Source organism: Hyperolius riggenbachi, chromosome 1, assembly GCF_040937935.1.
Source record: "Hyperolius riggenbachi isolate aHypRig1 chromosome 1, aHypRig1.pri, whole genome shotgun sequence".
NCBI lineage: Eukaryota > Metazoa > Chordata > Amphibia > Anura > Hyperoliidae > Hyperolius > Hyperolius riggenbachi.
In genome coordinates this window covers 1094401-1106985 of record NC_090646.1, presented here as the reverse complement: position 1 = coordinate 1106985, position 12585 = coordinate 1094401, and positions in this window count along the sequence as shown.

The following is a 12585-nucleotide window of genomic DNA, read 5'->3' as shown; positions in this document are numbered from 1 at the left end:
GTACTCTGTAATGTGCTGCAGAAGATGCCAGTGCTATATAAATACATAATAATAATATGGTAGGACATTAGACTATGACTATGGTAGGATTAGAGTGTGAGCTCCTCTGAGGACAGTCAGTCACATGACTATGTACTCTGTAATGTGCTGCAGAAGATGTCAGTGCTATATAAATACATAATAATAATATGGTAGGACATTAGAATATGACTATGGTAGGATTAGAGTGTGAGCTCCTCTGAGGACAGTCAGTGACATGACTATGTACTCTGTAATGTGCTGCAGAAGATGTCAGTGCTATATAAATACATAATAATAATATGGTAGGACATTAGACTATAACTATGGTAGGATTAGATTGTGAGCTCCTCTGAGGACAGTCAGTGACATGAGTATGTACTCTGTAATGTGCTGCAGAAGATGTCAGTGCTATATAAATACATAGTAATAATATGGTAGGACATTAGACTATGACTATGGTAGGATTAGAGTGTGAGCTCCTCTGAGGACAGTCAGTGACATGACTATGTACTCTGTACAGTGTTGCAGAAGATGTCAGTGCTATATAAATACATAATAATAATATGGTAGGACATTAGAATATGACTATGGTAGGATTGGAGTGTGAGCTCCTCTGAGGACAGTCAGTGACATGACTATGTACTCTGTAATGTGCTGCAGAAAATGTCAGTGCTATATAAATACATAATAATAATATGGTAGGACATTACACTATGACTATGGTAGGATTAGAGTGTGAGCTCCTCTGAGGACAGTCAGTGACATGACTATGTACTCTGTAATGTGCTGCAGAAGATATCAGTGCTATATAAATACATAATAATAATATGGTATGACATTAGACTATGACTATGGTAGGATTAGAGTGTGAGCTCCTCTGAGGACAGTCAGTGACATGACTGTGTACTCTGTAATGTGCTGCAGAAAATGTCAGTGCTATATAAATACATAATAATAATATGGTAGGACATTAGAATATGACTATGGTAGGATTAGAGTGTGAGCTCCTCTGAGGACAGTCAGGGACATGACTATGTACTCTGTAATGTGCTGCAGAAGATGTCAGTGCAATATAAATACATAATAATAATATGGTAGGACATTAGACTATAACTATGGTAGGATTAGATTGTGAGCTCCTCTGAGGACAGTCAGTGACATGAGTATGTACTCTGTAATGTGCTGCAGAAGAGGTCAGTGCTATATAAATACATAGTAATAATATGGTAGGACATTAGACTATGACTATGGTAGGATTAGAGTGTGAGCTCCTCTGAGGACAGTCAGTGACGTGACTATTTACTCTGTACAGTGTTGCAGAAGATGTCAGTGCTATATAAATACATAATAATAATATGGTAGGACATTAGAATATAACTATGGTAGGATTAGAGTGTGAGCTCCTCTGAGGACAGTCAGTGACATGACTATGTACTCTGTAATGTGCTGCAGAAGATGTCAGTGCTATATAAATACATAATAATAATATGGTATGACATTAGACTATGACTATGGTAGGATTAGAGTGTGAATATTTTATTAACCATATCAAAGTAATAGCATACATCAATAAATAAAAGTTAAAAGAAAGGAGTATGCTACTATAAAACTGAAAATAGCTTCAACATACAATAACAAGGAAGTTTTATGCATATGCATTAAAACATTAAACAAAACTTTCCTCCGTACATACAGAAATAAGAGAAAGACACAATATCTGTATCAACACTTTGTTACTACATCATAGACACGATAAGCCAAGCTGGAGAGACACCACTCATTAGCATTCAAACTGACAGGACAACCAGACAACAACCAGAAATAAAACACATGTAACATAAACCCACCACCAATAACAACAATGACAGCACCTACGATACAACTTTCACATCGACATGACTAAAAAAAAAAAAAAATAAAGGACACGAAACACCACCCCCAAAAGTGAATAGACAACACCAACATAACGCCACGCATATCTCACACATACCACGGGACTTTTACGCCCGGAAGCAAAATACACAAGACTATGGACATAACACAAGACAAGACAAAACCAAAAAAAATACCCAAGGACAAGACAAAAAACCTCACCTACACGTAAAAAGAAGCACAAAGGGACACTCCCTGTGTGCCTGCGGCCAATACTTCAAAAAACACGACGAAAAATCGAAAAAATCTAGGGTGGAAAGACCAGAAACAGTAAGCTACACCCAAGAGAGACCTCCACCAAGTCAAGGAGGCTTGATGTTCTGCCAAGCCAGAACCCAAGCTCCTCTCCCCAGCTTCTTTCTCTCTAAGAACCGAATAGTTCCCACCTCACCAAGAATAGTGCTCACCACCACCTGGACGGGCAAGTCTTTGTTTCTAATGGCTAAATCACACCGTGCCAACCACAAGTGTCTCCTAACCACTAAACTAACTATATATAACGTGCATAAATCATAACCCTGGCGCTGATTGAAAGCTCCATAGGCCCACTCGGCATAACTAAGATGCGCCAGAAACGGGATATTCAGGGCCCTCCCCACCTGATTGTACACTTCTACATTAAAGGGACATGACATCAAAAAGTGGTCCATGGTCTCCTCAACAGCGCACTCCTGCCGAGGACAGCCACGGTCCTCCACCCTCCGACACTTCATGAGCCCTCTAACATAAAGCTTGCCCTGGAAGGTAAGCCAGGCGATGTCCCACAATTTGTTAGGAATCCGCGGTGAGTTCAATAAACGCAAACCCTCTTCCAAAATTGTGCCTGGGCAATCCCTCAAGGCCAGTGAGTCAGGAAAGCAAGAGTCCACCACCCAAGCCGACAGGGATTTCCTATCGACCGATTTGATGTCCTCCACCGTCAATCCCCACTGCCCTAGTTTCTTCAAACAAGGTATGACATAGGCCGGAAGATAGCCATGACGTCTCCTCAGATTTTTCACCGGACCACCGCTCTTCCATTCTCCAAGGAAAGGCTCACACCACGTCTGAAAGATCCCTACCCAACCAGGCGGGTTCTCCTTCAACATACTACCAAGATTGTGCTTAATAAAGATTAAGGAGAAGAAAACGATCGGGTTGACCATACCTAGGCCACCCTCCCGCCTGGATTTGTAGGTAATATTTCTACGCACATGGTTTAGCTTGTTCCCCCATAACATTTGGAAAAACAAGCTATTGACCCTGGCATACAGAGATGTTGGCAAAATCATGACATAGCTGACATATAACATTATCGGAATCAAGTAAGTTTTGATCAGGTCAACTCTTTCCCTATAGGTCAAACTCCAACCTCTCCAGCGAACCACTTTCTTGTCGACATCAGACAGCTTGCTCTCCCAATTTCGCAGGCCGTAATCGCCTGGGCCGAATTTGATGCCAAGGATCTTAATTTCGCTCTGGGGCACGGAAAAGGGTCCAGGAAGTGTAAAGGACTCTCCATTTTTGCCCATCCAGAAAGTTTCACATTTATCTGGATTGATCTTGGAACCAGATGCTAACGAGTACCGGGTGATCTCCTCAGCAACCACCAACGCCTCCTCCGCATCCGAGACCACCACAGTGACATCGTCAGCATATGCCACCACCTTCAAAGATGAGCTCCCAGAGATGCCCGCCGGAACCCCACCAAGCGTGCTGCCCTCTAGCCTTCTCACAAAGGGGTCGATGGCAAACACGTATAGCAGAGAGCTCAACGGACAACCCTGGCGCACCCCCGAGCTCACCTCGAAAGGCTGGCCTACCCATCCATTGATCAACATGAAACTCTCAGCCCCTTTGTACAAAGTTCGCAGCCAATCCACAAACCTCCCCTGCAAACCGTACACAGAAAGCAGCCGCCACAAGTACTTGTGATTGACCCGATCAAAAGCTTTGGACTGATCCAACGCCAGCAGGTACTTTCCCCAACCTTCAGCCCTGCACCGCTCCAGGACCTCCCGGACAGCTAACAGCGCTGAGAGCGTGCTCCTTCCCACAACAGAGCAGTGCTGATGGCAGGAAAGCACATCTGTCACCTGGGACAATCGCCAGAATAAAATTTTCGCCAAGATCTTCCTGTCGACGTTGAGAAGGCTGATGGGACGCCAATTCTCAATCATCTCAGGATCACGACCTTTTGACAGCAGAATTACCGCAGATTGCCTCATGGAGGGCGTTAACTGACCCTCAGCAAGGCAATCATTGAACACTCCAGCCAATTGAGAGGCCAGAATGGACGTGAAGGCTTTGTAAAACTCGGCCGTCAGTCCATCCGGACCCGGAGTCTTTTTGGGCGCAAGGCCACCAATGGCTCTTGCTACTTCATCTGCAGTAATGTCTGCTGTCAAGTCTATGGCAGAAATATCAATATCTCCCAGACCTGGTGTGGAATCCAAGAAGTCTTCCATCCTCGACTGGTCAAGTGGCTTCTCCCCAAGCAGATCAACGTAAAACTCTCTAGCGATGGCTAGGATCTCCGACCTGGACTTCGCCAGAGACCCCGAGCCATCCCTGAGACCGATGACCGTCTTAAGCGCTGAACTTTGTTTGAAACTCTGGTAAGGGTCAGGCGAGTGGTATTTGCCATGATCCCTCTCCAGAGCCAAAGAAGCCAACCGGTCGTACTGTTGCTGCTTAAGGCAAAGCTTGACCTCAGAGATCTCCCCCGGATCTCCGCCCTCAGAGACGAGGACAGTCAACCTCTCCCTCAGAGCCTGGTAAGCCAAATTTCTATCAATGCCTCTACGGGTAGCTAGGCCCTTGAAAAATCTAATGACACGTTTTTTGACCTCTTCCCACCACTCAGACCTATTGTCAAAGCAGTCCAGGATAGAGACCTGTGCTTGAAAAAACTCCTCAAAGGATTGTCTTATCTCATCCTCCAGCAGCAGGGACGAATTCATCCTCCAGATACCCCGACCTCTGGGAGGAACATCCGAAGCATTCAAGCCCACCGACAGAATAAGGTGATCCGAGAACTCCACCGCCAACAACTTAGGAGTTGAAGTGATGAGGCTCTCTGAAACAAAAAACCTGTCTATTCTAGACCTACTACTACCTCTCTGGAAAGTGAACCCCGTGAGACCTTGGGAGTGACGAATGTGCACATCCACCAGGTCAGCTTCCCTAACCATCTTACCTAAAAACCTACTGTCACCGTCTATCCGGACCTGGGCCCTTGCCCTGTCCATAGCCCTAGTGACGGTGTTAAAATCACCACCCAGGATCACCGGATAGGCTGAAAAAAGGTATGGCCTGATCTGTGTAAAGAGGCGTTTTCTCTCCCCTTTACGCGTGGGGCTGGCATAGATGTTGATAAGCCTGAGATCCTGCCCCTTCACACAGACGTCTAGGACCAGACACCTACCCAACTCCACCTCAATAACCCGCCGGCAGGTTACCATGTCAGCCCTAAAAAGGACTGCCACACCACTACCAGGCTCTCCCGCAAGGGACCAAAAACTCGGACCGGACACCCAGTCCCTCTCAGCCAACCAAAGGTCAGCCGCAGAGGTGAGCCTGGTCTCCTGCAGGAAAAACACGTCAGCCTCATGGGCAGCCAAAATCGAGAAAGCCAATTTTCGAGCTCTGGTCATTTTAATACCAGCGACGTTGATCGTGGCTAGTATGAGTGGTGGGGGAACCGCCATCAGAGTGATTTAAGGCTTCCCTTTATCCTTCTTTGGACAAAGACAAAAAATGCAAAAACAAAAGGACGACATCTACAAAAAGGAAAAAAAAAAACATAAACACAAGTCACTGTGCCTCCCCAGTGGAAGCAGAACTCTCCACAACCATCTCCTCCTCCTCAGAAGCAAGAGGAGAAGCGGCTAAGACTCCATACTTGTTTGTCAACTTTATTTCTTTTTCCCTCATTCTCCTCTGGACAGCAGCTGTCCTTACCGCTTCCCTCGGATTGTCAGGGAGATCCCCTCTAGACAGGGGTTTAACGCCCCTCCTTTTTTTTACCTTGAATTTTTCTTCAAGATAATCCCTGTCTTCTTGTGACAGATGCTCCCTTCTCCAAGGGGCAAGGGCCGCATCTGTAGGACTGGGGGCGGAAAAAGCATAGCCTGAGAGAACAGAACCAGGCACGGCAAGTTCACTGCCACTGGCAGTGTCCGGGGGGCAAGTGGAAAGGGTAGGAGGGGGCGGGGTAATGACAGGGGGGGCCAAAGAGGGAGCTGGGATGACAGGGGCAGGAGAGGGGGGGAGCACTACAGGGGCTGAGGAGGCAGGAGGGGGAAGGGACACCGCAAGAACTGGGGGGGCAGGAGGGGAGAGGGACACTGCAAGAACTGGGGGGGCAGGAGGGGGGAGGGACACTGCAGGAGCTGGGGTGGCAGGAGGGGGAAGGGACACTGCAAGAACTGGGGGGGCAGGGGGAGGGAGGGACACTGCAGGGACTGGGGAGGCAGGAGGGGGAAGGGACACTGCAGAAGCTGAGGGGACAGGGGCAGGAGAGGGGAGAGTGGAAACACCTGCGGCCGCAGTGGCAACAGGAGGGACCCCTCTCCTCCTAGGAGGAGGTACGGGTACCGAAGATGAACCCGCCGGGGCAGCAGTGAGGGGCCGAAGGCCCCCCCCCTCTCTGCTCCTCACGGGTCTGGGTCTCTGCTCCTTGGGAGGAGGGCCACCTCCGCCCTGAGCAACATCCCGGGCGGGAGCCGACGACTCAGGCCCAGGCTGCCTAATAGAGGCCATGCTGGCTAGAAGAGAGCCGGGGGAAGGGACTACAAAAGACTGGTTCACACTAGACGTGGACACACTAGGGCTTGGGACAGACTCTACACACACATTAGGATCAGGCACAGAGACATCCTGGCTCTCTTCCATCCTTGCCAACATGGCGACCTTCAGATCCGAGGGCATTGTCGCCCAGGAGATCGGGCACTCTGTGTACGGGTGGCCAAATTCAAAACAAAAATTACATTTGATCTTTCTGCAGGACGTTGCAGAGTGCCCGAACTCCTGGCAGCGACTGCACCTCGGATCCGGGCAGCCGCTGGCCAAATGCCCCCGCCTGCCGCACCTGTTGCAGGTCCTGGGCTGGCCCGGGTAATAGGTAATAACCTTGTCCCGCCCTATGAGGGCGGAACGGGGAATATGGGTGACGACCCCCTCCTTTGTGTGGAGTCGGATCGCCACCTCATACTCCCCCCACCAGATCCCGAGCTCATCCAGGACCTTGTGCGGCGGGGACATTATGTCAGCATAATGTTGGACCCAAGTCATCAGGTCCCTCACCGGAATGCTCTCGTTCTGCACTACGATGTGTGCCTTCCTCTCCAACGTTTGTCTGGACAATGGAATGACTTTAAATCCATGCCATTCGCCATTCTCAGAGAACCGCAATCGGTCCTCTAAGAAGGACTCCATACCGTGTTGGGAGAGGAAGGACACATCATAATAGGACGGAGGATCCCCTGGAGCCAGGAGCGCATAGAGGTCTGCCGGCTTGATTCCCATGTCGAAGAGATACCTGGTGAACTGTTTCCTAGTCGGGACGGGTAGAAAAGCATGGTCCCATTTAAGCCGCACCACGTTCCTTCGACCTGGGACGCCGTCCTCCAATCCTGTCTCCAGGGGGGCTAGGACCCTCCTACCAGGAGCAGCACCCCTAGCAACCCTTGAATAAGAGACTGGACGAGCCGCCGAGGCGCTCTGGGCCGAAGCCGCCAGAGGAACCAGAGCCCCGGGATTTTGGGCAGGACCCAATTCAGGAAAACCGACTCTGAGGACACTCTCCAGCTCCGGCAGCTCCGGCCCAGCCGCAGCACCCTCACCAGCTCCCACCACAACATTGGCACCAACGACAGTGCCCGTAACCCCTCCAACAGCACCAACATCGGCTGCAGGAGTGGGGACAACCGTCCGGACGAGGCTGACCGCAGTGGAGGCGGGGGGAGGGGGGGGCTCACACCTGGGGGCATTAGGCCCAAGTCCCTGTATGACCTCAATCCACTCTTCACGCCCTGAAAAAGAATATCTAGTGATATTGTCATTACGCACGGAAAATTTTTTCCCATTTGCGTGAAATTCAAGTTGAAGGCCACAAGCGGGGTCGCCTTTGCCAACCAGGTGCAGGCCCCCATAATATCCCCCCGGCTCCACCGCTAAAACAACAGCCTCGCCAGAATGGTCATCGATAACCACAAGCTGAGTTTTTTCCAACCTGTAAGTTAAGTCAATTGTTTTAAATTCAGTAATAATATTTTCAGCCACCAGAGGGGGTGGTTCTGGGTACATCTCTTTCTCTTTCTTCTTCTTACCCCTTTTTTGGGAACCTCTCCCACCCTCAGATATGAAATCCGAGAGAAGGTTTCTCCCAAAAAGTTGGTCGAGATCTCGCTCCCCTTTGCTTTTCACTTTGGGGGTACCTTCCTCCCCCTCCCGCACCATCAGAATTTCCCCACCTTCATCCTCTTGTATAAATACAGGGGGACCCCCTTTACTCTGGGAATCCACCACCCCTTGGGCAGCTTGGGAAGACCCATCTATCTCCTCTACCTCAGACACAGAAATTCTCCTACTCCTCCCCTTTTTTCCACCAATATCAAACTTTAGTTTCTTTGCCTTACTTAATTTATTTTTTCCTTTTTTCTTAATTCTTTTCTTATGCGACTTATTAAGTAAAGGATCTTGTACCTCACCAGTCTGTTGTCCAGTGTCCTCAGTCCCGCTTTGGTCCTCAGGCGAACTCGTGCCCTCATCAGCGGAGGTTGGCACGAATTTCTGAGCCAATTGCTCTGCATCGCTCTCAATAACATCCATGTCATCAGAGTCGTCCTGCTCCGATTCCACCACTTGCGATATGTCCTCCTCCACAAGCTCTTCCACAGATAGATCCATCTCTAAATTTGGCTGTGCTGCCAAACGTAATACTTCCTGACTTTGCTCCTTACTAAGCGTAGAATTAAAAAGTCCCAGAAATGCTGCCCCACTTCCTTGTGGATCCTGCTGCAGCATTACCGCTGTGGTTGCAATCACGCTTTTTGCATCCTCAGCTTGCATCCTTTGGACCTTTATTTCCTCTCCGCTGTCATCAGCCGCTTCTTTCTGCAACTCTGTATCTGCCTGTCGATTTTCTGCATCCCTTGTCACCAACAGCAGTGGAGATGCATCCCCTGCATCCCCTGGACAGATTCCGCCTTTCTCTCCATCTGCTCCAATAGTATTTCCGTCTGTGGCAACATCAGGGCCAATTCCGCCTTCTTCCCCACTTGCTTCAACTGTATTTCCGCTATCAGCGCCATCTGCATAATTTCCGCATCCATTACCATCACTTTCACTGTGAATTCCGCCTTCATGCGGATCTTTGGACGCTTTGAACGCGTCAGAACCTCCGCCTGGACGCGGATTTACCGCTACTTCAATGCCAGACGCGTTTCCGTGTTCGGCTCCATTGGCCTCAATGGTAATTCCGTGTTGAGGCGGAAACGGCATCACTTCCGCCCCGCTCACCGGAAGTGAAGCTGGCGTGATCGGGGAAACGCTCAGGAGTCCGGCGCCATCTTGTTTGGACGGCGGAGAGCTTTCCCAATGGCCCTGGGCGCATGGCCCCGCTCCCAGCTTCACCCCAGAGCCTACACCAGCCACCAGGGATGACTTTGGTGCAAGGACCGAGGATTCACCAGGAGCAGGGACCACGCAAGCATCCGGGGAGGCCTGCGCAGCCGCAGCCACACCACCACCTCCAGGTAAGTTGGAGGGGGGCATGCCAGCCGCGGCTACAGCAGGGATAACACCAGCACCACCACCCACCGCCTCACCGGGGACCCCAGCAGCAGGGGCGGCAGCACCAGCATCATCGGCACTCACCCGGACACCCGCCACAGGGCCCGGTACTTGCACCTTGCTTCCACCTTCCATGGGGTCTTCTGCACACACACCTTGCCCGGGCGGGATGGGAGACTGGGACACCTCCGATTTCATCCACGGAGGTCTCTCCGGGGGGGTGCACTCGTCTTCAAATACGACACAGTCATCTTCTGTGTCGCTGTCATCTACATATCGTTCAGGCATCAACATCTTTTTGAACCTCTTTTTATATCCCAACTGTTCAGAAAAGGGACCACCAATCTTCTCAAGCTCTGCTAACCTTGATTTTTGTTGTATAATTTGCATCCTCAGGTCTATTATCGTCTCGTCCTGCCACAGCATCTCTGGCTTCCATTTGATCCCATAGCGGAAGCGGGCCTTTGCAAAGCTGTACCTCAGTTTTTCCAGGGTATCCATGCAGGCTTTCGCTGCCTTTACCCATGCAATCGCATTATTGGCGACATCCCCATCTGAGGAATTTCCAACGTCCCCCAGGTAAGTTGGTGAAGTCGTAGGGGGGGTATGAGCTGGCCGCTCCATGGCTGGAGCGGCCAGTTAGCTTAGGCAAGCCCCTGCCCGGCAAGGCCCGGAACAGGGACTTCAGGTGGAAAGTATGCCCAGAAAAGCACTCCAAAGCTGGATCCGGCAATGCAGATCAAAGACCTCCCCTGGAAGTCCAGGAGCTCTCCCAACCCACGTCCTCCTCCTCCTATGGTAGGATTAGAGTGTGAGCTCCTCTGAGGACAGTCAGTGACGTGACTATGTACTCTGTACAGTGTTGCAGAAGATGTCAGTGCTATATAAATACATAATAATAATATGGTAGGACATTAGACTATGACTATGGTAGGATTAGAGTGTGAGCTCCTCTGAGGACAGTCAGTGACATGACTATGTACTCTGTAATGTGCTGCAGAAAATGTCAGTGCTATATAAATACATAATAATATGGTAGGACATTACACTATGACTATGGTAGGATTAGAGTGTGAGCTCCTCTGAGGACAGTCAGTGACATGATTATGTACTCTGTAATGTGCTGCAGAAGATATCAGTGCTATATAAATACATAATAATAATATGGTATGACATTAGACTATGACTATGGTAGGATTAGAGTGTGAGCTCCTCTGAGGACAGTCAGTGACATGACTGTGTACTCTGTAATGTGCTGCAGAAAATGTCAGTGCTATATAAATACATAATAATAATATGGTAGGACATTAGGCTATAACTATGGTAGGATTAGATTGTGAGCTCCTCTAAAGACAGTCAGTGACATGACTATGTACTCTGTAATGTGCTGCAGAAGATGCCAGTGCTATATAAATACATAATAATAATATGGTAGGACATTAGACTATGACTATGGTAGGATTAGATTGTGAGCTCCTCTGAGGATAGTCAGTGACATGACTATGTACTCTGTAATGTGCTGCAGAAGATGTCAGTGCTATATAAATACATAATAATAATAATAATATGGTAGGACATTAGACTATGACTATGGTAGGATTAGAGTGTGAGCTCCTCTGAGGACAGTCAGTGACATGACTGTGTACTCTGTAATGTGCTGCAGAAGATGTCAGTGCTATATAAATACATAATAATAATAATAATAATAATAATAATAATATGGTAGGACATTAGACTATGACTATGGTAGGATTAGATTGTGAGCTCCTCTGAGGACAGTCAGTGACATGACTATGTACTCTGTAATGTGCTGTAGAAGATGCCAGTGCTATATAAATACATAATAATAATATGGTAGGACATTAGACTATGACTATGGTAGGATTAGAGTGTGAGCTCCTCTGAGGACAGTCAGTCACATGACTATGTACTCTGTAATGTGCTGCAGAAGATGTCAGTGCTATATAAATACACAATAATAATATGGTAGGACATTAGACTATGACTATGGTAGGATTAGAGTGTGAGCTCCTCTGAGGACAGTCAGTGACATGACTATGTACTCTGTAATGTGCTGCAGAAGATGTCAGTGCTATATAAATACATAATAATATGGTAGGACATTACACTATGACTATGGTAGGATTAAAGTGTGAGCTCCTCTGAGGACAGTCAGTGACATGACTATGTACTCTGTAATGTGCTGCAGAAGATGTCAGTGCTATATAAATACATAATAATAATAATAATATGGTAGGACATTAGGCTATGACTATGGTAGGATTAGAGTGTGAGCTCCTCTGAGGACAGTCAGTGACATGACTATGTACTCTGTAATGTGCTGCAGAAGATGCCAGTGCTATATAAATACATAATAATAATATGGTAGGACATTAGACTATGACTATGGTAGTATTAGAGTGTGAGCTCCTCTGAGGACAGTCAGTCACATGAGTATGTACTCTGTAATGTGCTGCAGAAGATGTCAGTGCTATATAAATACACAATAATAATATGGTAGGGCATTAGACTATGACTATGATAGGATTAGAGTGTGAGCTCCTCTGAGGACAGTCAGTGACATGACTATGTACTCTGTAATGTGCTGCAGAAGATGTCAGTGCTATATAACTACATAATAATAATATGGTAGGACATTACACTATGACTATGGTAGGATTAGAGTGTGAGCTCCTCTGAGGACAGTCAGTGACATGACTATGTACTCTGTAATGTGCTGCAGAAGATGTCAGTGCTATATAAATACATAATAATAATATGGTAGGACATTAGACTATGTCTATGATAGGATTAGAGTGTGAGCTCCTCTGAGGACAGCCAGTGACATGACTATGT